This window comes from Falco punctatus (genome assembly GCF_963210335.1).
Source record: "Falco punctatus genome assembly, chromosome: Z".
NCBI lineage: Eukaryota > Metazoa > Chordata > Aves > Falconiformes > Falconidae > Falco > Falco punctatus.
Window position 1 is genome coordinate 55,574,844 of NC_137586.1, and position 24,632 is coordinate 55,599,475.

General features: G+C 41.0%; 1 protein-coding gene across 2 annotated transcripts in view; it reads right to left on the reverse strand.

The window, feature by feature from the left end:
* The window catches only part of CPLX1 (complexin 1), a 120,191-nt gene that overhangs the window by 22,977 nt on the left and 72,582 nt on the right, over positions 1–24,632 (reverse strand). The window lies entirely within an intron of this gene.

The window sequence follows — 24,632 nt, forward strand, 5'->3', positions numbered from 1 at the left end:
TTCCATACCATGAGGCATCATGCTTGATATACATACCTGGGGGGCTGGCTGGAGCAGGCAGATGATTGCTGAGGGACGGGCTGTGGATTGTTCAGCGGGTGGTGAGCAGCTGCAGTGTGTGTCACATGTTTCGTTCTTCCTTTCCCTTTGGATTTTATTCTTTCCCTCTCCCTTTTCATTATAACTGTTATTGTCATCATTGTTATTATGTTGGGGTTTTTTAATTTTTATTCTATTTTAATTATGAAATTGTTCTTATCTCAACTGAGTTTTACATTCCTTTTCAACACTTCTCCCCATCCCCCTGGGTGTGTGGGGGGGGAAGTGCTGAGCAGCTGTGTGGTACTGAGTTACCATCTAGGGTTAAACCACAATAGGCTGGAAAGCTGCCTGGCAGAAAAGGAGACAGCGGTGTGCCCAGGTGGCCAAGAAGGCCAACAGCACTCTGACTTCTATCCAAAAAAGTGTGGCCAGCAGGACAAGGGACATAATCATCCTTCTGTATTGGGAACTGGTGAGGCCACACCTCAAATCCCGTGTTCAGTTTTGGGCCCCTCACTTCAAGGGAGACATAGAGGGGAGCGTGTCCTGAGAAGAGTAACAAAGCTGGCAAAGGATGTGGAGCACAAGTCTTCTGAGAAGTAGCTGAGAGAAGTGGGGTTGTTTGTTCATGGAGAAGAGGAGGCTCAGTGGAGACCTTATTGCTCTCTACAACTACCTGAGAGGAGGTTCCTCTTCAGCAGCAAGGTTCCTCTTCCCTTTTCTCTCTCTTTCAACCTCCCTTCCCTTAGGCATAATCAATTCCTTCTGCAGAAATGGAAACAGCCTAGGAATACATTTGGGTTCTGCTAATGAAAGCTGGTAATAGCTGTGAGATTCACCATAGCATGTCCCAACAAGTTCCAATGTATATTAGTCACACGCTATCATTTCACAGCTAACAGCTACCATGAAGAAAAAGTCTTCTAAAATGAAGGTCAAACTACCTTTATTTGATTGAATATATCTCTCGGTTTACTGGCATGGATTCAATTTAATGTAGTTTCAGGATAGTCTTTCTGTAATTCTTATTTCCTTACAAGACTTCTGTTGCTTGCCAGATCTTAGCTCTTTGCAAATGTGGAGCCTATCCCTGTGAGGAACTTAAGATGAGCTTCACTAAGTCATGCTCTTGGCCTTTTTTGGAAAAGATAGATATGTCTCCCCTGACTAATATCAAAGACCTTCCACAGAGTTAACAGCTTCCCAGTCAGGATGATAATACTCACTGCCTGCCCCTCAGTTGAGAAATCACAAACAAAATTATTATTTCAGCTGGGGAATGTGCAGCAGGAGTAGATGAACTCTTGAAATGTCAGGCCTGATGGCCCAGTTACTATTTATCCCTGTTTCCCTCAGTGACCTGGGGACCTTTCCCAGTGATGCTGTGTAACTGGAGAGTTCCTGCAAGTAAAAGTTCAGGGAACAAGCTTTGGTTGTTTTTCTCTGCACACCCTGGGCCACAGTGCAGTAGGCTCATCTCCTTTCTTTGGGTACTGGTCTGGCACCACTACTCTCATGTAATCTGAGGCCCTCCCAGACTGACTCCTTGAAGGGAGTTAGTGGGTCTTGAACTTTGAATGGTTGCAGGGTACTCAAATCTCATCAACAGTCAAGTTCTGGAGAGCATTTTTGTTTTCTGGGGAGAATTAAGATTTTTCTACAAGAATGAGCTTTCATCAAGTATCACTTTATGACTGTCTGAAGAAATTATGTCAGTAGTTGTGTGTTGGGACAGTCTGTGAAACTGAACATTGTACGTCGCCAAACACAGTCTTCTGTTGAGCTTTGAGCAGAATAGTTGTGCTGTGGTTTAAACAATGGACCCTAATCAGGCACTTTCCTTTATGCCCTCCAGTATGACACAAAGCCCAGACACATCACCTAGAGTTGGGATGAATCAGGATGAATTCTGAAGTAGAACATATGGATTTGTGGTACAGTAATTTCTGTGCCCACCAAAAGCAAACATGCTTCTGTCTTTGAGTTTTTCATAAACAAACTGACACATTTTTTCCAATGAGGACAATTTAAAATACAAGCAGTTCACATCCCAGACTAAGAATGTGACATGCTTAGTATAAGCCAGGACTAAGCAGGGAGGAGAAGGAGGAAGAGGGGGAGGGGAGACAAGACATAATCACCAGAACCAACAGCCCAGACTTGCTCTCTTCTTTATATGTAGTAGACGTTAAGTCACAGCCTGGGATTATAAGGGAAAGAAAGAAAAAAACTACAGAAAAATGAGCAGCAGGAATGCAATAGTAGAGCAGAACTGCAATACTGTGTTAGATCAACGGGCCTGTTGGCAGGACGGAAATTTCTGCTTTGAGAAGGATTGCAAGAATTAGAGTAATATTAAGTAAGCTTGCCTCTGGCATCAAGGACTTTCAACTGTCAGCAGTTCAGGGACATACAATCAGAATCATAGAATCATTTAGGTTGGAAAAGAACTCTGAGATCATCAAGTCCAACCTTCAACCCAGGACTGCCAAATCTGTCAATAAACCATGTCCCTGAGCACCACATTTTTCAAACACCACCAGGAACGGTGACTCCACCACCTCCCTGGGCAGCCTGTTCCAATGCTTCACCACCCTTTCAGTGAAGAAATTTTTCCTAATATCCAATAGAAAACTCCCGTGGTGCAACTTGAGGCCATTTCCTCTTGTCCTGTCACCTGTTATCTGGGAGGAGAGACCGACCCCCACCTGCCTACAGTCTTCTGTCAGGTACTTGAAGAGAGCATTAAGGTCCCCACTGAGCCTTCTCTTCTCCTGACTAAACAGTTGCCTGTTTAGCAGCCGGTTTCTTGAGCTGCTTTTCAGAAGACTTCTGCTCTAGACCCTTCACCAGCTTCATTGCCCTTCTCAGGACACGCTCCAGCACCTCTGCATCCCTCTTGAAGTGAGGGGCCCAAAACTGAACTCAGGATTCGAGGTGCAGCCTCAACAGTGCAGATTACAGGAGGACAATCACTTCTCTAGACCTGCTGGCCACACCATTTCTGATACAAGCCAGGATGCTATTTGCCTTCTTGGCCACCTGGGCACACTGCTGGCTCATGTTCAGCTGGCTGTCAACCAGTTCCCTCAGGTCATTTTCTGCCAGGCAGCTTTCCAGCCACTCTGCCCCAGCCTGTAGCATTGCATAGGGTTGTTGTGACCCAAGTGCAGGACCCAGCACTTCTCCTTGTTGAACCTCATGCAACTGGCCTCAGCCTATGGATCCAGCCTGTCCAGATCCCTCAGCACAGCATTCCTACCCTTCAGCAGATCAATGCTCCTGCCCAACTTGGTGTCATCTGCACAAGTTTGCATTTGGGCTACCATCTAGTGCTTCTCCATAAATGGATATAATGTCGCTTCTTTTTTAATCCTGTTATATTTTTGCATTTCCCATGCTCTTGAAAGACTTCTGACATGATGCTTGGAGCTGGATGCACATAGAGCAGTGCAACACACCTGAAACTGTGACAAGTTAATAACGCTTGCAAAACCCTATCTTTCTCCTACTTCACTGATGAGTTGCTAGGGTGATTTGCCTAATACCACCCTTACTGGGGATCTCTGTGATAATTTGTTGAGATGGATGCAAGTGTCACACATTCTTCTGAGTTTCCGTGTTGCAGCATCACAATTCAGGTGCTCTTTCAATCACAGCTAGAGACTGAGCTACCGCATTAAGATAAAATTCCAGAAAGCATGGAAGAAAGAGTGAGTGTTGTGAGTGCATGTGACCATTCTTTAATCTGAAGGAGCATTTATCCACTTAAAAAGCTATTATTCAACCAAATGTAGCACAGTTAGATACTCTGCTAATTGTTCATTACATATATTTAAAGACTTATGCATACAGCTAAATCTACAATCACATGGAAGTCAGGGGTCTACCTTTATTCAGAGTCAGCAAAGAAGTTTGAGTCCTGGAGAACATGCCTGCTAACTGGTTTCTCTTGCTCAAAGACGTAGTGCTGACTTGGGACAGCATATGCTTAAAGAAACACTTTTGAGCATGATCTTTCCATTCTGTATGTTTTCAACTTCAGAGGCTTTTTAAAAATCAAGTGACTCTTCAATATTTAGTGAAATCAGTTCTTTACAATCCAGCATTTGGCGTCTGTGTCTTCTCTCCAGGCAAAACTGAAATGCGCTATGAATATTTCTACACTGTGTGCATGTCATGACTACTGGTTAATTTACAATTGGCAAATGAAAAGGTCAGAAATGTGTCAGCTCTCTGTTATGTTTTGAGACTGCATAATTAGAGGATAAAAAAGAGATCTTGGCACTTCACGAAATACATATCAGATAAACATTAAATATATCCTATATTTTACCATGCTGGTCTTTATGATTGAGTTAAACATTATGGTCATAATGAGATTTTACTGAGCTTACTTACACTGGTGTGAAAGTACAGGTCAGAGCTGGCTTTCTAATTTTCCATTCTCTGAATGTACCAGATGTACTTATTCTAATTGCTATGCTTACCCTTTTCTGAGTTAAACACATCCATGTCCTTTACCAATGTACATTTTATAAATATTAAAGGCACTGGGGCAATATTTTATCTATTACTTTGTGTCCTCTCATCATAATACAAACTTACATTCTTAATATAAGATTGCCTTTTCAGCTGTGATTTCAAGCTAACTTAATGCTCCTAAAAAGATCAATCCATTCCAATTAACAGTAATGAAAGTCTTTCAATGATTTCTCTGAGCAGGGGATCAGGCTCGGGGCTGTTATTTCTTCTCCTCATCTCTGTTAAATTGATTAAATTTTACAAATATTACTCTGCTAATCACTTCACAGTAATTTGCATTTGCACAAGGGAGTCTGTTTTGCCTAGTCTGCCAGGTTCTAACTTATACAAGGGCTTTGCTTTTCTCGACACCACACAAATGATTTCTCAATCAGATTTCTTTTCTTCTTACAATATTGGAAATCAGTGGGATTACCATCTCAGGCTGAAAAGCCATACAGTTAAACAGATACAGGAGTTCCAGATACATGGGATTTTTTTTAGCTTTGCCACTAAACTGTCATGTCATCCTGATGATGTCACCAAAACCATTTTGCCTTCTCATTCTTTGTCTTTTCTCTGCTGTCCTGAACTCTTTATGACCAGCTATTTAGACCTTATTTTGCACCACAAAAGTCAATGGTAGTTTTGCAATGCTTTAACAAAACTCAAAGGGCATGATACTTTTGCTGTTTTGGAAGAAACTCTCCATGTTTGATTTTCTTCCCCCTCATTGAAATCGTTTTATTAAAAAAAAAAAAAAAAAAAGTACTACATGAGAATGAGTTCCAAAGAAACGCTGAATTTATTTGTTTTACTAACATTAAGACATTCCACTTATACTGGTCTTGTCACTTGATCTCGACAATGAGTACTTGTTTGAAGAGAAGCTTCAATATTAAAGAAAAGTATTTCCTAAGATAGAGCTGTTTCATCAGGCCAGAAACATTCCATTCTTCTGTTACTAGACAAAGTCTTTCAAATGGATGTATTTTCTTCAAAGATCTTCAACATCAGTGTTTTCAGCAACATTTTCTTCTTTGACAACTGGTTGATGAGATTTTCAGAACTATCCACAGCACACATTCTTCTCACTTAACAGAGATTTTGCTTCAGGTCTATAATGCTCCATTGACCGTAACAGAGATATACTTTAGGAAATAAGCATAAATTTATCTAAAATTTATCCTGCAGCTGTCTGTTCCTCTGGGAGACGGGAAGAATTTCTTCCAAGAAGGCTGCAAGCCCTTACTCCCCTCCCTCTCCTCCCTCACACCAGGAAAGGGCAAAGAAAGCATTCAGATTTCAGCTAACTTGGTGATTGGATTCTGGCAGCATCAATGGCTTAAGGGCAGCTAAGTGAACTGGAGTCATTAGCAAGCAGAGCTGTACATCTACACTAACATCATTCAAAGCACAAATAGTTGTTTCATTCTTGCCTTCAATTGTCTGAGAGAACACAAAGACATTTCCTACTGCAGAAAACTTGTTTTTATCATCAAATGCATTTTCCCCCTTTTATTCCTTAATGTTTAAATAATTTATATATATATATATATATATATGTATAAATAATTTATTATTTCAACAATGGTTCTGAGTAAAGCTGCAATTTTTGGAAGAATTGGATCTGCCTTTATTTCCATCACCAAACCTCAGGTTTGATGGCTGAAATGAACTCTGCCCACAGCACTGTTATTGTCACATGATGATTCACCTGAATTTTTCATGGGATGTTATTTCTTGCTCTTAATCTGTTGTGCAGAAAAGGAAACAGATTTTCTGTTCTTTCTGTATACAACCATCTTTATGTCCTTAACAAAAACATTCATTAGGTCCAGGGCCACGGACTAATAATTCACAAGACTTGGAAGCTACTTTCTTGATAAGGATTCTGTTTGCAAAAGCTTTTATCCATTTAGTATGTATTTGAAGCTAACAATTCAGAAGTGATATTGTGCCAAGCCTAAGAATGTCCTGTTACATTATGAACCGAGCTTCTAACTGCACACAAGAATCAATTCTGTCTTCCAGCTTCAGATGGTCAAAGGTAGTCTCACTGGTATCATCTTATCTGTATTTCTTTTTCTGATGTATCCACCTAACTGGCCCAGTCTCTAGTATCAGCTGTATAAATCACCTAAGTATGGTCTTTTCATGTCAGACCTGTTATCTAGCACCATCTTTGGTTATGAATGACTTTTTACATTTTTCATCTCATATACATTCTTTGTGTTTCCTGTACCCAGAAAAAAAAAATTTAGATCCTAGAAAAGCTGGCTGTGCAGTTCTCTGTTGCAACATAGTGAGCCATACCAGACACCAACTTACAGCCCATCTTGTATGTGAAGCATGAGAGTATCGGTTCAGAAGTATTTGGGATCATTTGCCTCGGAGCTGCCTCAGAAAGCACAGGCAACCCACCACATCAGAGGAGCGATGGGGAATTCAGCATACGGTGCCAAGGAAGGTCTGACTGGAGTTTAACCTTACAGTCTTTCCAACCACTAATAGAGAACGTTTCTGTTCCTCGACGGTCTAGACCACAGGCATAGCAAGTTGGTGGCATGCATCCCAGCTGTTTCCTTGCATCAGAGTGGTGTGGACATCTGTATGTACAGAGGCCCAGACAGGGGCCAAGCTGGGTGGAAATACTCTGGCTAATCAGGAACAAAGCTGTTTGGCAGAGCACTGTTTTTACATTCATTTATAAGCACTAATACTGTTTCTATTCAGATCAGAAAGGAGAGGGAGGAATTACTGACCGGCAGCCAGGAGACTGCAGCAACATGGAAGCAGCTCATGCTCCCAACTCTACATAGATGGAGTAAAGGAGACTATGGTATCATGGTCATGGTCTGAAGTACAACTATAGCGTACTTTACATCTCAGGATTGTAAGGCTGAGGTGTATCCCCAGAGCCTCTCTTGTGTTTAAGCTCTGTCAATAGCACTCCACTTTGTACCTGACAGAATCCAGCAGCTCACATCACACACAAGCCTGCTGTCCAGAAAGGTATTGAGGACTAGGAGTGATTGGCAGCTGCACAACTGTCCTTGGGAACAGGTGGCAGTTAACTACCACCATGTGCACACTCATTTATTTTTTTATAGGGAGAATGCCTTTAAACCTTGGCTTTTAGATTTTCCTTCTTTAACTTGCTTAAGTTAATGACTTAAGTTATGACTTAAAGAGTCAGAGGGCAGAGAAAATATTGTCAACTTCACTTCATATATAGTGATTGTTTCTAGCCATGTAAGAAGATCTTGGATACAATATCAGGTTCTGCCATTTTCTTATCAGTTGACATTTAGTGATACTGTTTCAAGAAACAAAAAACACCGACAGGCTGTGTGAAAAGCAGTCATGGAGCAGAAAGGCTGATATCTTGCATCAGATAAACCATAAACAACCATCTGATGCACACATACACAAACAAAACAAGTTTAACTGTCCACACAAAGAGCATTGCAAACCTTCCTCCTTTACAGTATGTGCAATATCTATGGCAAAACAACTCTACTGATTGGTTCAGAACAAAGAATCAGAGCACACCAGCTCTTACAGAAGCAAAAGAAAGGGAAAATCAATCTTTAGTTGAAAAGATTAAAAAAGTTGTGATTAACATAACAATATCATATTCCTGTATTAATCTGTACATTTGCATTTAAACAAGTTAAATACTGTAGGACATTTCTTTGCAGTTTAAAAGTTCTAAATAAAATCATCAGTTACTTTAATTTGTAGCTAATATTTTCAGAGCTTTTTTCAGTGGAAAAAAAAATCCATGCATGTATTATCTTATTGAAGCTTATAATCAGCCACATACTGTGACTTTGAATTAATTTCATTTCTTTTTTTTTTTTTTTTTTTTTATGCTCTGGCAGTAGGAGGCAGAGGGTGATGTGGAATTCGAATTCAGTAAGGGACATAGACTGCAAAGAATCTTGCACATGTCTTTGCTATGCTCTGTGATGGTCTTCAAAGTGAGACTGGTTCTTAAATGCACAAGTGGTAGGAAGCATCACAAACGTAAGTTCTGCTGTCATCATTAAAATAGCAATCTATAGCAGAAACATTAACAACACTTTTCTGCCACAGGGTATTTTCTCTTAGCTATGATATCATTATCCTAAAATGTTCTGCCTCTGATCTAAAGGCACCTGGCTGATTAAAGGAGCTGGACAAGGACCCAGAGTATTACAAAATGAATTTTTCAAGTAGGATGGGGGAAACCACCCACCAATCTGTGATTCAGGCCCTGTCATATGCCTAGCCTACACCACACCCCTCTCTGCATCTGCTTTTCCATTCAGTTTGGCACATCTGTCTAGCAGCGTCCTTAGGACAGGGATAACCCTGACACCAAGTGCATGCTGTCCTTCCCACGTGAGACTGTAGAGGCAAAACAAACGATCTTACAGCCCTGACTCAGACAATTGCTGGAAACAGAAGCCAGGCTGCTTCTTGAGACTGAGATCATCTTTTCCAGGCTCAATGGAGGTGAATTTATCTCTATTCTTATGTATTACTTCACCTTTCACTCTAAAGCACCACTGTAATTTCTGTTTTAGAAAGCACGAGGCTGCTTACCGGGGTGGTACTTACTGTATTTTGTAGATTATAAAGCCACTGCAACTCTTGAATTTTCCCAAGCACTAACCATAACTACAAAGAAAGTCCTTGCCTTTGAGTTCCACCTTTGTAAATCAGGAAGCATCAGAAGTTTTAGCTGCTGTGATCAGGACTGTATTGCATGTAAGACTGGAGGATTTTACAGGAGGGAAGCTGCATTTAAGAGCATGATCACTGGAAAGTTCATAGACTACCTGCCTTAATCAGACTAGTGAAGGCAGTGTTATGTTTTATTAATCAAAATCGTGATAAATCAATCCAATGAAGCCTTTTGTTAGCTCTGCACCAACTTATAAATTAGTCTATTTCTACAGAAATCCTATTGTGCAGCTTCCATTTTGGTTTTTCATTCATATTGTGAAGTTGTTCAGTGTGCCTTTGAGTACAGTAAAGACAGAGAGACCTGGTATCTCTTAGCAAGACCCAGGTGCTTTAATAACTATTACTCCACTTAGCCAACACTTCAGAGCTTTCAGGTTTGATTTTAATTAGAGCAGCTCTGACATTTTCAGTACTTTTTAAGCAACAGCCTTACTTCATAATCATGATGCTCTGATTACAAAAGACTGCGGGAGCAGGAACTGTGCAATGCTTTTGCAAAACAGCTGCACTAGGGAAGAGCCGTAGTTTTGTCCTGTGGGATTCTTACCAAACTCCTTAGCTGTGCTTACCTGGTATTGACGCTTTGAACTTTTTATTTCAGGCTTCTGTCAGAATCATGTACAAACTTATGTGTGCACAACAGTGCAGGGATTACTGTATTGTTTCTGTGTCATCACTGAGCAAATGTCAAGGAATTCTAAAAAAGCAAAGTTATATTTTGTGTTAAAATTTTGCAGTGTATATGTCTGAGATATGGGAATGGATTTCATGTTCAGTGATATCAAGACAGACAAAACACCTTTTGTGGTCTCACTGCACCTGAATTATCCCCACCCTTTCAGTAAATCAATAGGTAGTTCCTCAACTCCATTTCACATCAGACTTGGAAGGAATAGATGAATTTTTACATTTAGCTTTTGAACTAAAAACTCAAATTTATTTCTAAACTTTTTTTCAAGCCACTAGAGGGGAACAGTCTATGTCAGTCAAATAAATCACTTCACTGGAACTAAAGTATACTTTTTTCATTTCTGGGCACCCTTACTAAAAGCAGACAACAAATCACAGACAATCTTTCATAGAGCTACTGTGATCATGTCAGTGCTCTTATTCATGCTGCTCTGTGGTTAAGACACTTCCCAAGACAAATATTGTAGAAATAGGCAGGGAAGAGCTTTGAACTACCTTCTCCAGGATTTCAAATATTGTCTCTGCCTGCCTCAATAACATACATGAACAGCACAGGAAAAACACAAGAGGTGTCCAAATCACTGAGACTGGAAACAAAGATGTCTCATAACTGTCCACGTGGTGAGACTTCTTAAAAAATATAATGTCACTGAGCCTAAAATCTTTCACCAAAGAAGTTTTAATAGGAGTATAGTTTCATAATTTTGTTAAGCAGATTTAAATTATTTTAATGCCTTCAAATTCTGTGTTCCTGTCAGATATTTGCTCTTGTTACCTGTCATATAGTACCTCTAACATTCATGTGTTCATGTGGATCATTAAATTGAAAAGAAGAGAAAAAAATTTAAGCAGGTCAGTTCTCAGTTCTGACAGAGCGTGGGAGTGCTGAATCTAAGGCAAAGCACCCTGCCTTCTCTCCTTTGCCTCATGCCTCTGTAAGTGCTCTCAATATTCAAAAATCCCAGGTTTGCTCTTAAGAAATAGCTGTATTTTTCAAGGAGAAGCTGCCTTTTGGAAACTTAGGGGAAGGAGAAGAACACAGTCTTGTGTGTTTGGTTTAAGATGTGATTTTGCATTTGTGAGACGAGCAGAGATAAAAAGCAGTACTGGGAACATAAATTGACCATTTTATGTGAACAGCCAGAAGGTGGAAGAGAAAAATCAATGCAAATGTTGGGGTGTTGAGTTCTCCCATAATCTGTGATTGCTTTTGCCAACCAAATTCACTCAGAGATTCTTGCCAAAAATGTTGGTGAACAGCCCTGTGATTCCAGTCTCTGGAAGGGCCTGGAGGGTGCAGAGTGCCTTTACACAGGCTCTGATGTGACATATCAGAGTGAGAGGCAGATTATGACTAACACAGTGACAGGCCTTTCTCCTTGACACTCACTGGGCCTGTCAAACAAGGCTGACTGCTAAATCTCTGAGAAAATGGAAGCTTACAAGGGACCACACACACCTGTCAAGGGAAAGAGCCTCCAGAGCAGTTCTGAGCCAGTTAGATTCCTGCTGCTTCCCTCACAGTGTCAGATGCCCTTCAGAAGCAGGGGTATCCTATTTCTGGGAATAGCTTGGCGGTTTCTCATTTGAGATTCTCCCACTACCTGCCAAAAGTGAAGCCCTGAAGTATCCCCTACCTCCCTCCACCTCCAAATCCACGCCTAAAGCATGTGGCAGCACAGAATCAGCTTAAACCACTTGCCAAACACCCAGTCTGAATGACAGAAGAATGGCCATTTATCCAAAAGCAGACCAGTGTTTTTCCACTTGTTCCTGTTCGCAGATCTTCCTTCCCTAGCAAATCTCTCGGAGGAGGATTCTTTCACCATGCATTAAAATTTAGCAACAGCACATTACTTTCCTTTGCACGAACCTGTCAGAGATAGAACATATAGCCTCACCCTACCCCTACATCAAAAAAGATTGGTTTTGGGATGGGCTGACCATTTTTCAAATGCCTGTAAAGAGATAAGCCCACAGTCCTCTTGCTGTCCAAATCAGACTTCCTCAGCAAGAACACAACACAGAGCCTCCCTTGCAGGTTTCAGCTTGATCTGTGGTCCTCATATCCTCCTCTGAATTCTGCCTCCCTTCTCAAGACATGGGAGACAGACAAATGAAGTCAGAAAGCACACATCAAGGCTGAGACTGTTTCAAGAGCACATGCAGGTTATTGCCTCTTTTATTGAAGGAGACAGCATAGTTAGGACTGAGAGTTGGCTCTCTAAATTAGAAAAGACAGATTTGCAAAGGCTGAAAGACCAGCTGGTGCATGGATAGAAGACATTGGTGTTGTACTTCCTGACTGATAAAGCACTGTCAGAGTTTCAGAAGTTAACTACAGTAAGCCTGCTTCTGCTAAACAGCATCAGCCTGACAGGGCCCTCTGTGAAGTCAGGAAGCTGTTCTCTCAGATTTCCAGAAGGCTCTGCATCATGTTCGAGGCTTCATGGGGATCTAAGCATGCCTCAAACACATCTCTCTCTGTTTGTGTTTTAAATCTTCTCATCCATCTCTCCTATCAGAGCTGGCCAGGAGCAAAATCACTGAGGTATGGATGGAGAATTTCCCAGAAGCCTTGCTCTCCTAAAACTCCCAGCTTCAACTCCAGATCAAAACTCAACTAAATTCAAGTAAACTGAAGACAGTTTACTCACTTCCTTCCTTCCTAAACAGAGCTACAGTACATGGAAATCCATGATTACTACATCAGAGCACAGGAAATGTGAACACAGCAAGCAAGAATTTTCTAGCCAGATATGCAGCTGGACCAAGCACACAGACATGATGAAGCTGAATCTCTGCTGCGCTGCAACACTGTTTTGCCACTTTTGCCTTTGCTGGCCAGGATTATAATTTAAATTGGTAGGTTCTGCCTACAGCATCTTCACAAGCAATCTTCACGAGCACAAGCCACTGATTAGACAGGAAAGAAATACTTTCAGCACCACCCACTAGTCAATAACCAGGGATTCATCAGAAACACCAGAATGTGACAAAACATTCTAGAGACTTTCAGGGAGGCACAGTGGGATATCTCTATGCCCCAAACTCCTTGGCAGTAGCTGGAAGAAACTTCCAGGAAGGAAATCAAGCATACAAGTTCCAAATAAAAACCACCCACAAACCCCATTTTTCTTTCTGCATTTGAGTGAAAAGTTCTGTTCAATGGACAATTTGTCAGCTGCTTTTCCCACATCAGGCCTTTGCTTGGGCTGTCTTTCTGGTTTGATCTCTGATTGATGAATCCTTCCTCTAATTTAGCATCAATCTGTTTAATAAAGAGACAGAATCTGAATCCCTATTACAGAGCAAGACAGAAATAATCCAGCAGCTGTAAAATGACTAGTAAGATTGTATAGATATGGTGCCAGTTTAAAAAGTCCCTATAATAACCCTAAATTTCTGAAAGGTTGCTTGGAGCTCTGGCTGGGATGAAGAGCATAAAAGCACTGTACCTGCTCTACTTGGTCTTGTGAAGACCATGCCAACAGTTCCAGGAGATGCTGGGTAATTTGAATATGGTGGCTTGAAGCTGACAGGCTGCATTCTTCCTCTCTTCTTCCTGAGGAAAAGCAATTCTTCCATGGAGTCTCTCTCTCAGCAGGTAATGAATAATGTGACTCTGTGCTTCCCAGCAGGTGTAGGCATGCTTGCATGCTGTTTTAGCAAAGCAGAAGGCCTACAGCACTAAAGATTGTGCTGAAAGGAAAAGGAGGGAATCCTGAAAAACCTCAGCCAATGGAAATGATGAAAGGGCAAGATATCCTATTTCTCCCCCAGCAGCAGCCAATCTGTCTTCCTCAAACTCTGACATGGTCAAAGGAAGGCCACAGACCTTCTCCTGCATCAGCAAGAGGGCTGCCCTGGCCTGAAGCCCAGGCAGGGGACCTTGCACTGGAGTCTGGTGAAGATTAATTCAGCTCTGCTTGTGAGTGCCTCAAAGCTGGCCAGTGAGGAAGGGGAGAGAAAGAGAAATCCTGAGGGCTGTCTCAGACCCTCAGGAAAGCCATACGAATTGACACTCATCAGGAGCGGGGATGCAAGCCCTCTCTTCTTTTCCCAGCTTAACCATAAGCAACAAGCATCCATAGGGAGCAAGGACACACAGCAGGCAAGCAAGGCAGGCATGCCTCAAACTTTGGCATCCTGTCCCATGCATGAACTCATATCTGGCCTGGTTTCAGCCCTTCTTCTTTCAAGCATGTGGGGGGACTAATTGTCCCTGACAGTCTTAAATCCCAGGCTGATGAAACCGAAAGCAATGTCAGAACAGATGCAGACCTTCGTGATGAGGCCAGCATACACTCATGTCTTGCTCCAAGGAAGCAGCAGCATTTCAAAGGCTGAGCCTCCATTAGCTGAGCCATGAAGGCATCAGGCTGCATTCTCAAGCAGGTGTAACTCCACTGGTCTCATTAACTCCTGGTGAATTACCTGATTGTTCAAGACTCAGATAGCAAACTGCCAATATAAGAGACATAATGTGGCTGATGCTTGATTTTAAACAGTAATGGGAGCTCTTTGGCTGCAGCAGAAAGGGAAAAGACCTTTAAATCCTCTTCATTGACCTTCACAGTCCTTGAATTAGATTGACATAAAAAAGAACCAACAACTGTACAAGCTCTCCCTTGCTTTCACAGCTGATTTGTAAGCTGTGAAAAAAAATAAGTTACATGAAAAAAATGGTGTAGCTGTGCTTGTTACAGGCAACAGTACTCGTTAAATTACTTTCATGCCATTATCTGCATTTTGAGGCTGATGTAAGCAGCATGACCCATGATAGAACTGTCTACCTTTAAAGATCAGATGAATCAAAAGATTTAGAGAGGTTATCTTGGAAAAAACTCAGAGGTACTCCAGCCACTCAGCCAAATTTTATATCATCCTGACTAAGGGTTTTTTTCCAATGAGGAAAGAGTATTTTATTCCTCAGAGCAGCAAGGCAACAACTATGCTGTTCTGCCTCTCAATGCAAAGGGATGCATTTATGCCTTTGGTTTGGATTTAGCCAAGAAATTATTACATGTGGTCTTGGCTCTACTGGCTAAAGAAATTTGAATTGGAAGGGTTTGGGCATGGCAACCATTTCTATAGACCAGTAGCAATGAGGATGCAGGTCATACAGGCTCTGGGATGGTGTTCATTTCTAAGTCCTAACCGTCTGTTATGGACTGCTGCCTGTGAAGGTGTCCAGGCTTTCAGGAGGAGATGAAATCCCATTTGCACAAGGGTTAGACTATGCCCACGCCTCTGGCTCAGGAAACTGATTTCCTACTCAGCCGCTGCATAGTTTTAGGCAAGTTGCTCAATTTCTTCACCCATGAATCACAAACAGTAATGCTAAGTAAAAAGTATTACTATTAATAAAATTATTAATCACATTGTATACTTAATATATAATATATTATAAAATATATTATATACAGTATATGTTATATAAATACTATGACATATACAATAAAATAAAATAATAATAAAAAATCAGATTTTCAAGATCTTTTGGGAAAAAGACCTTCCTCCGTGCGGCTTGGTCTTGCTGGATGATGTGAAAAAGAAGTATCATTTGGTGACACTTAGAATCACAAAGAAGCATCAAAAAGGCAGAAACTGAGCTAACTGGTATTTCAGAGGTGAATGCATACTGTTACCTTTGTGTTTGTTATAGCAAGTCCAGGCAGAAATCTACTGCAGAGACCTGCCATTGTCTTCTGCATACAGGTTCTCAGGTTGCTATTTCCCATTGCACTGACTTGAGTAGTTTCTGTTCTGGATAGTCAGCACGAATGACTCCAGCCAAAACTCAGGTAGACGGTGGGCTGTGCCTGCTCTGCTGGGGAAGTAGGCTAAGACAAGTCTGCAGCCTTTGCAAAAAGAGAACTCTGGATTCAGCATGCATGTAGGTAGCTCTCCACCTTCTTCATGTAGTAATTTGCTGTCACATATGACTGTGAATGCTACTACCCAATAAGCTACAACTTAATAACCTCTTTATGTAGGTGTTAACCATTGCTAGTCCGCTGAAGAAGGGCAGGTTCCTCACTGACTTCCTCAAGCTGTGGGCTAAACATGGTGAAGACTGAATGCAGACTGTTACTGAAACTGGAATAAAGTAAGGTTTTATCCATGACGCAGACATTCTCTTTGCATTCATCTTCTCCTTTACGCAAAGGAAAAAAATCTTTCTGATTAAAGAAAATGTATTCAAACTTTCTTTATATACATTTCTATGTGTCTACACACACAAAAACTTGGTAATATATATATTGTTTCCATATAGTAAGACTGTTCTGTAGAAATAAAGCAATTCCTCATAGATCACACATTCTTGCTCTGCAGTGTAGTCAGTCTGTCCTTGCTCTGAAAAAACGGAAAGCTCCTAAACCAGCAGTTCAACCAGGAAAAAAAAAGGCACAAGGGAAAAAGAAAGAGAGTATGTATTGTGTTATCAGACAATAAATTATAAGTAGTTACTGCCTTCCCACCTTCCATATCCTCTGCATGGTAATGTAAGTGAATACCTGACGGGTTAGGGAGTGCTGTACTGAAGAGTTCCTTATTATGAATACAGAATAATTTGTCAATTAAAATTGTTGGATACTAGTTTCCAAACAGATCTTCTGGTAATGGGGCACCTTGATATGAGGGCCAGAAGTGTAGATTGGACTGTGAGGTGGTATAACAGCACCTACAGCAGAGTACTAGTGTCTGGCTGTTCAAAGATGCTCAGTTGCAATGGTACTGGAAGAGAACTTGCAAAAGGCCAATTTTGGGGGTAATTGTTTCTTGCCTTTCCAAGTAGGTAAGCCAAATAGGTCGCACCCAAGAAGGCATGACACACCATTCGGATATCCTTCCTAGCTAAATTCCAGCAATGATCACTGTACATCATCTGCTTGGGTTTATTTTGCACCCAGTCCTGAGTGGATGAATCTACTTAGCCCTGAGCCAGCAATTATAATAGGTTTTGCCAGCCAGCTCAGTGAGACAAAAGTTAAGTGAGGATTTCAGCTGAATTACTTTACAAGATACCCTAATCAGTGCATAACAGTAAAAAAAGGCTGCATTTCAAGAGACATTTCAGTAACTCCAGAAGCATTGCCCAGTGGGATCTCGTTAGCAAGTATCCAAAGTGACATCTACTGGTGTAGATCTGGATTAGCGTAAAACGTAGAAACGAAGTTAGAAAAAGGCAGAGCTGCACAAAAAAGCGGACTAATGAGCCCCAAAAGGTATGAGTGGGGAATCAGCAGCTGGAAACTGATCCTGCTGAGTTCTGCTAAATAATCAAACCTCTAACTACTATGATTGAGGACGAAAAAGATACCACTTTGCTTCCAAGCTCCAATGGTTTGCTCCCTTTTCTGAATTTTAGAAACTGCATAAAGCTACAGTACAGGAAGGAATCCACACAGCTTTTCCCATCAGATAAGTTCTGTTAGTCTAATGTCAAGAGATAAGACCTGGTACAAATACTTTCATTCAGACCACCTAGAGAATTCTATATACATAGGTGGCTGCAACAACGAAGACCCAGACGTGTTGTGTATCCTGGCACTTCCAAGGGAATATAAAGATGAAACTACAGGGGTTAGGTAGGAACACATGCCCTAAAATCACTTTGAAGGTGACTATGTTTAGTAATGGTCTTGGAGGTCCTTAACAGGTACATCAATCCCTGTTCTGTGCTAAAAAGCACACCTGGGAAGGCACAATGCTCTCTCAACTTTCAAGAGAGACTGCTGAACTTAGGCATACCCAGATAACTTTGTTAACCTTTGGCTTTCCAGCTGTGCTTCTTCTCACTGAAGCAGACCAGTTTATTAGCCTTCTCACAAAAGACAGCTGCTGCATCACAGACAAGGGTGGGGTTTTTTTTGAGATACAAAACAGAAAATCAAATCTGGCTAGAATTTCCAGAAGTGAGAAGTGAACTAAATCATATTGAAAAGTTCTGTGGTCTGGGAACAAGTTTGATGCTAAAGATCTGTACTCTAAGCTATGAAGAAAACTGATTCAGAAACTCAAGAGTATGGCTCAGAGGCAACACAGGTCAGTCAGGACTTCTTTGCAACAATCGCTGGGGGACAAGTTCTGGCAGAAGGTCAGAACTCTAGTCCAGATCAAATCACTTTATCCCCTTGAATGCCTCCAAATACCAATATGACAAAGATCTGCAGTGTTATGGTGCTCTTAAATCACCCTGCAAATGTTCTTTCCTTCTTCTGAATTGTCCTGGTTTCAGCTGGGATAGAGTTAATTTTTTTATTAGCAGCTGGTAAGGTGGTGTGTTTTGGATTTAGTATATTAATGTTGATAATAAACTGATGTTTTAGTTGTTGCTGAGTCATGCTTACTCTACATCAAGGGCTTTTCAAATTTCCTATGCTCTGCCAGCAAGCAGGTGTACAAGAAGCTGGGAAGGAGCACAGCCAGGACAGCTCACCCAAACTAGGCAAAGAGATATTCCACACCACAGAACATCAGGCTGGGAGAAGAAGGAAGGGGGTGACATTTGGAGTGATGGCACTTGTCTTCCCAAGTAACCATTATGTGTGATGAAGTCATGCTTTTGTGGAGATGGCTAAACACATGAATTCCTTGTTTTGCTTTGTTTATGTGAACAGCTTTTGCTTTACCCATTAAACTGTCTTTACCTCAACCCACAAGTTTACTTACTCTTCTGATTCTCTCCCCCATCCCACTTCAGGGGGCAGGGGTGGTCATGGGGAGGTGTGTGTGAGCAAGTGGCTGCATGGTGCTTAGTGGCCAGCTGGGGTTAAACCACAACATGACTTTGTTTGGGCTTACTCCACCTTCCACTGTCCTCAACAGCCTGTGAATGGAATGTGTCCAGAACACAGTAAGCACCACAGGACATTGCCCTTGCAGCCTTCTTCACCCAGATGAGCGCATGATTTAATTGCTGCAATGAGTGCAATTCTTCTTGGTTGTCACTGTTATTGGGGTTATGACTGTTCCCACCCAGCCCAGTGCCCACTTCTTGGAAAGCACAATATAATCCCTGTCTTGCAAAGCATCACTCTGGGAGTGTCATAGCCAGGCCTATTGCTTTCTCATAGCCAGAGGGCCAGTTGTAAACACTCTTTGGTCTATAGGACAAAGAGTACCTGTACTGAACTAAACTAAGCAAGGATTTTTTTTTTCTTTGTTTGTTTGTTTTTTTTTTTATTGTGAATTATCAAAAGCTACAGTGGAAGCTGGAGAAGAGTCAAGTTAATGATACTTTTCCATCTGTGCAATACATACACAACTCTGAAAATCATTTTAAGACCCATACACTGAACAGTAGCCACAGCTTCATTAGATCACAAGTGCTGGATAAAAATTCACATCCCTGGTTTAATATCAGTGATTTTAAAGTGAAGAGATCAGACAGAATGTTTCTGTTTATGGAGATACGAATTTTATCATTTGAATTACAGAAGATGATTCATTGCAGAGGACAATCTTCTTTGTTTGAGATCCTTCACCTTCTGACATGCAAAGAATACAATTTCTGCACTTTTTTCTGTTGTGGATAGTCTCCAATGAAAAATGTGCTATATTTCTTCCTCTGAAGAAAGACTGCACTTTCAAAATTGCATTTTCACACAGCAAAATTTCCTTCCTTTGTACAGGAATTTTTAAAGCCCTTGGCAATATCTGCATCTGAAGTCAGACAAGAATGAAACAACCCATAGATGTACTAATACTAAAGAGTTTAGCTAACAATGTAAAGCTGTTTCATAGCAACAAAGTTTTATCAAAGTTAAGTTTGCACTCCTGAGCTTGGAGTTTAGTTTTAATGGTCTGATATTGCTGGAGAACAGAGTGAATCCACATTCTGGTATTTTTCCTGTCCCAAGATGGGATTTTCGCAGCTATGTACCAGTTACATATGGAAATAAATAAATGAAATAGTAGAAGTAAATAATTGTATGATGTTGCATGTTGATTATCTCATGTGAGAATCTAGTACTGCAGCTATAAATGCTGATTGCCTTTTTGTCTGAGTGATCTAATGCCAAAAGTGAGTTCAGCAATCAGATTTAAAGTAAAAACAAAGAATAAAACCCCAGCACTATGAGGACACATTCCCAACTGGAGAGAACAAAAGCTCTAACTTAGGACTTCTCACATTGCTGGTAATCCAAATGTTCTCACTTTTCTAGAATTTCAAAACCACCAACCTTATACCATGGACGACCTGAAGATCACATCTTAAATATCTACAAAGTACTGAATAGATTTCATGGCTCTCCTGGGAGATGGACAATTCCAAATACCGCAAAGACTCTTACTGCCTAACCACTGAGAGTGTTTGATGGCCCAGTAGAGAAAATGGGAAGAATTAATGGCACACATCCAGAGACAGAAGGACTTACACTTAAACAGAACAAGGACTGCACATTCTCCTGCTGTGTGATATGGTGCTTGCAGGAACAAACATCAAACCCCAGACTCCACCATTTTCCTATCACCAGCAAAGGGACAAGGAAGCCCTGAGCTTTTCTTACTACGTGCCATAGAGGCTCACTCATGCCACAAGATGTTAACATTCTACTATCACCAAGGCTTTAATCACGTAACTCTTCTGCTTTTGTACTTTGCAAACAAAAAAAACCTCATCAAAATTCTTTGTTCTACACCCAGATAAATTTCCGAAGAAACCGTGTTTGGGATGAACTTAACAACTATATTCGTGAAAGCATAATAATAATAACAACACTGAATTAAATGCTTAAATGAGGAAATTCGATATATTGCTGTCAGAATTTGGATACTGCTTAGTATATGAGCTTGAGAACACACACTGTTCTCTTCATGGCAGAGATGAAATACTGAACTTCTGCTTACTAAGAAAAGCTGACCCTCAGCTTGTGCAACAGGAGAGCTGACGTTCCTAGAAGCATAATTGTAGGACCATGCAATTAAGCACTATGCCACAATCTTTGCACAGCACCCAACAGGGTCAATTACAATGGTAGAGACAAATCTAATTCTTCCAGCATTTGAATTTTCCATTTGCCACCTTTCCATACTTCTCATGCAGCTGCAGGCTACAGGCATCGTCCCACTGGCAGCCAAGACAGGTAGTGTTAATTACAGAGCATGTACTAGGGCTCTCTGAGGCCTGGGTTCTACCACAGTGGTGGAAATAATTAATCATGTAAATAAGTAATTATGGATTATTACATGAAGAAAGTAATTAGCTTTCACTGCTGAGATGTGCAAGTATATAACACAGAAAAAGATCATCTGTCTATAGAAGGCAGTATTTCACCCGAAAGCATTGGAAATAAGATGGCTGCTCCAGCACAGCAGGTTGATAGAACTCGGTATTAGCAAGATAACTGGAGAGCAATTAGCTCTCCAGTCCCGCCACCAGGGTGCTGGACACAGACCCTGACCTACCAGGCATAGGAGCACTGAAGACCTCTCACAGCCTTGCCTGCACTGGTCAGGTGAGGCACCTCTGCCCAGACACAGCTGTGGTAAGGCCCAGAAGATCTGTGAGGCAGTAGTGCTGAGATCAAGCCCAGATGAGATCAGAAAGCAAGCTCTATACATGCACCTTGGGGCAGCAGGAAGCTGGAGCATTCCCAGTTTATGTCCTTTACACTCTTGCAATCCATTTTCAGTATCAGATGCTGGACATTAAGTAGGAGCTAGAAGACAACTTCCTGGTGGTCCAGTTATTTCAAAATGTCATGTCCAAACATCATTCTTAAAAATTCATTTCCATATGAAAATGCTGCGTAAGTTTTATAAAAATACTTGATTGTTGCATAATTCATTCTGTCCTTTCCCTAAATCATTTCTCTGCCCAGCTGCCATGCTGGGCTCAGGGCACATGCATCTCAATTTAACAGATTGGATTTAAAAGCTGAAGTTAGCACATGCTGGAACATATCTGTGGTATCTGTCCCTTCCAAGCTCTGCCATAGCTCCCACATTTTCTGAAGCCCTAAACAAGAGAGTGCATTTATCACACTCATTGCAAAGCCATGGCAAAAAGATCAAAACAAACATGATGAGCCTGTCCTTTCTGTGGGCCTCACCTAAGAGCCATATTAACTAACTGATGAAACCGTCATTCCCTGGCTTGTTTCCCTGACATCCTGCAGCTGCACTAAGGTAGTATCTTTGCAACTGTGGATTCATGACCTATGCACACACTTTCAAACTTGTATTCTGCATAAATAACCTGTTCCTACTCACTCAAGTCACGTGCTCATTTCTCACTTTTTTACGTGAGAAATAAGCAAATATCATCATGGAGATCTCTAATACCTAAAACTTCTTGGATTTCATTTTTACCTGCCAGCAATAACTTGTGTATGTACCAGATAGAATCCCTGTTTCAGTTTTCTTTTCTACATTTCTGCTTTTACTGGAGTTGGTGAAGAAATGAAGGTAACTTCTAAATAAACAAGAAATGGATGGAATAATCCAGCCCTTTTTTCTAGTCTTTCAACATTTTTTTCCCACATTTCCAGCCACCAAATTCACAATACTTGAGGACAAAGTCTTGTATATTATCAAATCCACCTCCTTGTCAGGACAAAATAATCTCTCTTTTTCACAGAACTCTCAAACATAAAAAAACCCACACACACACCAAACCCACATCCCAAAACCAACTCCTTTCTACAGCTTTATCCATTTTTTCTGATTTCGTAGAAAACAGCTTCATCTTTCAAACACATACTACCTGGGATTATTCCCAGGAGAAAGCAAACCACAGGAAACTGAGGTCCTGTGTTTTCACAAGCTGGGTGCACTCTCCAAAGCAGGACTTCCTGTTGCTAATCTGAAAGATAACCCAGCACATCACTAGAAAAGCTGCAATCCAGAATTTCAATGGAGGTCAAATAACATTCCTCCAAGTGTTCCTGTTTACTCTCTCTGCAGAGCCAGCCCTTTGCTTTATCATCCAGGAGTCAACGCATTTCCAAGAGACTTGAGCAGCCAGTACCCAGCCTGACTCAGCAAAATCTAGATAGCTGACAATATCCCAGGGAAATCCTCGTTGGCTGGTTGTTTCATTGAAACTCAGGCTGTATACATCCTACTCATGAATGCATGAATTCTAGTCTAGATCACCTTGGATTTGCAACAGAGGGCATCTTGGATTTTTCAGACGCTTTCACAGCAGTTTGCCCAACAGCAAGAAAAATGCAACAACCCCGTCTGCCTCTGGGAACACTTCAATGGTCTAGCAGAAAGATGGTGACAGATGAAAACGGGGCATTAGGCCCATCTGCCTTCAAGTCAGAAATTCATCATCTCTCCCCTCCCCCCCCCCCAATGTCTAATACAGACCTATGTCATTGCTTTGAAACAGTTCCACCTGTAAATATACATTAAACATATACCGCACACATTGATATGCTTATATTAATATATTACACTGTCTAGATATGTATTAATTAAATACATTATAAAACAACAAATATTGACCAGGTAGGGGTTCTTCATCTGTCTCTCTCTCTGCTAACTAACACCCTCTTTTAAATTATCATATGGATGCCTTTCTCTGGCAGTGTCACAGGCTGACAATTCCCTGTAAGTACCGTCTTTTCTTAGAAGCATACTCCCAAATTTCTTTATTTGCAGAACAATTCTTGATACTCTTTACAAGATGCACTATCCCACTGGAACAATTCATCCTTATCTGTGCTTCCCTCCTGAACCATAAGGATTAGGTCAGAAGTCTGACTCAGTGCAAACACAGTTTTGTTTATGGACAGTTGCTCTGAGCTCTGTGATAAGACCTTGAAGCTTTCTCCCTGGCATATTCTTAGGGCACTGTAACGTGCTCAGAGGTAGGCACTGCAGAGGGAAGATCTCTCAAGATTTCCTCATTCTGTCTACAGGTATTTTCTATTGTTCTTTGGTATGTGATGTAAGTCAGCATACAGGCCTTCATTATCAGAAACCCCTTCTCCAACCATTACCCACATTTCTTTCAAAGTTATCTGAGTGCCAGGACCTCTTCCTATAAAATTAAGTTATTCTAAACAGACAGTTTTGACCCAGACTTGAGGGTGAAGCAGTAAAACTACCTTCTCCCTCCACACATCAATCCTTAAAAGCTAAAGTATAGTAACAATAGCTTCAACTATCTTAAATTAAGCTCATTTCTCTACTAGATGTTTGTTTTGTATGTTTCTTTTCAATCTCATTCTGAACTCTCACAATTATTCCTTTCTTCCTTGTGCAAAATTGTATCATTACAAGAATCAACTTAAGTAGAAGAGAGTGCTTCTCAATGGTTAAGTCCCTCGGGTAAATGAAACGTGGTTTCTTTCAGATTAACGGCCTGTGAGTAGTAGAAGCCTAAATATGAAAAGTAGAGTAGATTTGTCCCATGTCACCTGTTAACACAAAGAAAGCTTTGGAAGCAATACAGAAGATACTTGGACTGTATCTCTCAGAAACACTGAATTATGCCTTTCTCACAAACCACAAATGCAAGCTTAGAAAGCACCTGCATGGGGACAGAGATGTCACTAACATTTAAAGTAGTGCAAGTAATTAACAGATGATGAGAAAACCAGACATTTTTGTCCCCTTATCTTCACTCTCTTTTTCATCTTTGCAGAGGACTTATCTGTGTGGGAGGTATGTTT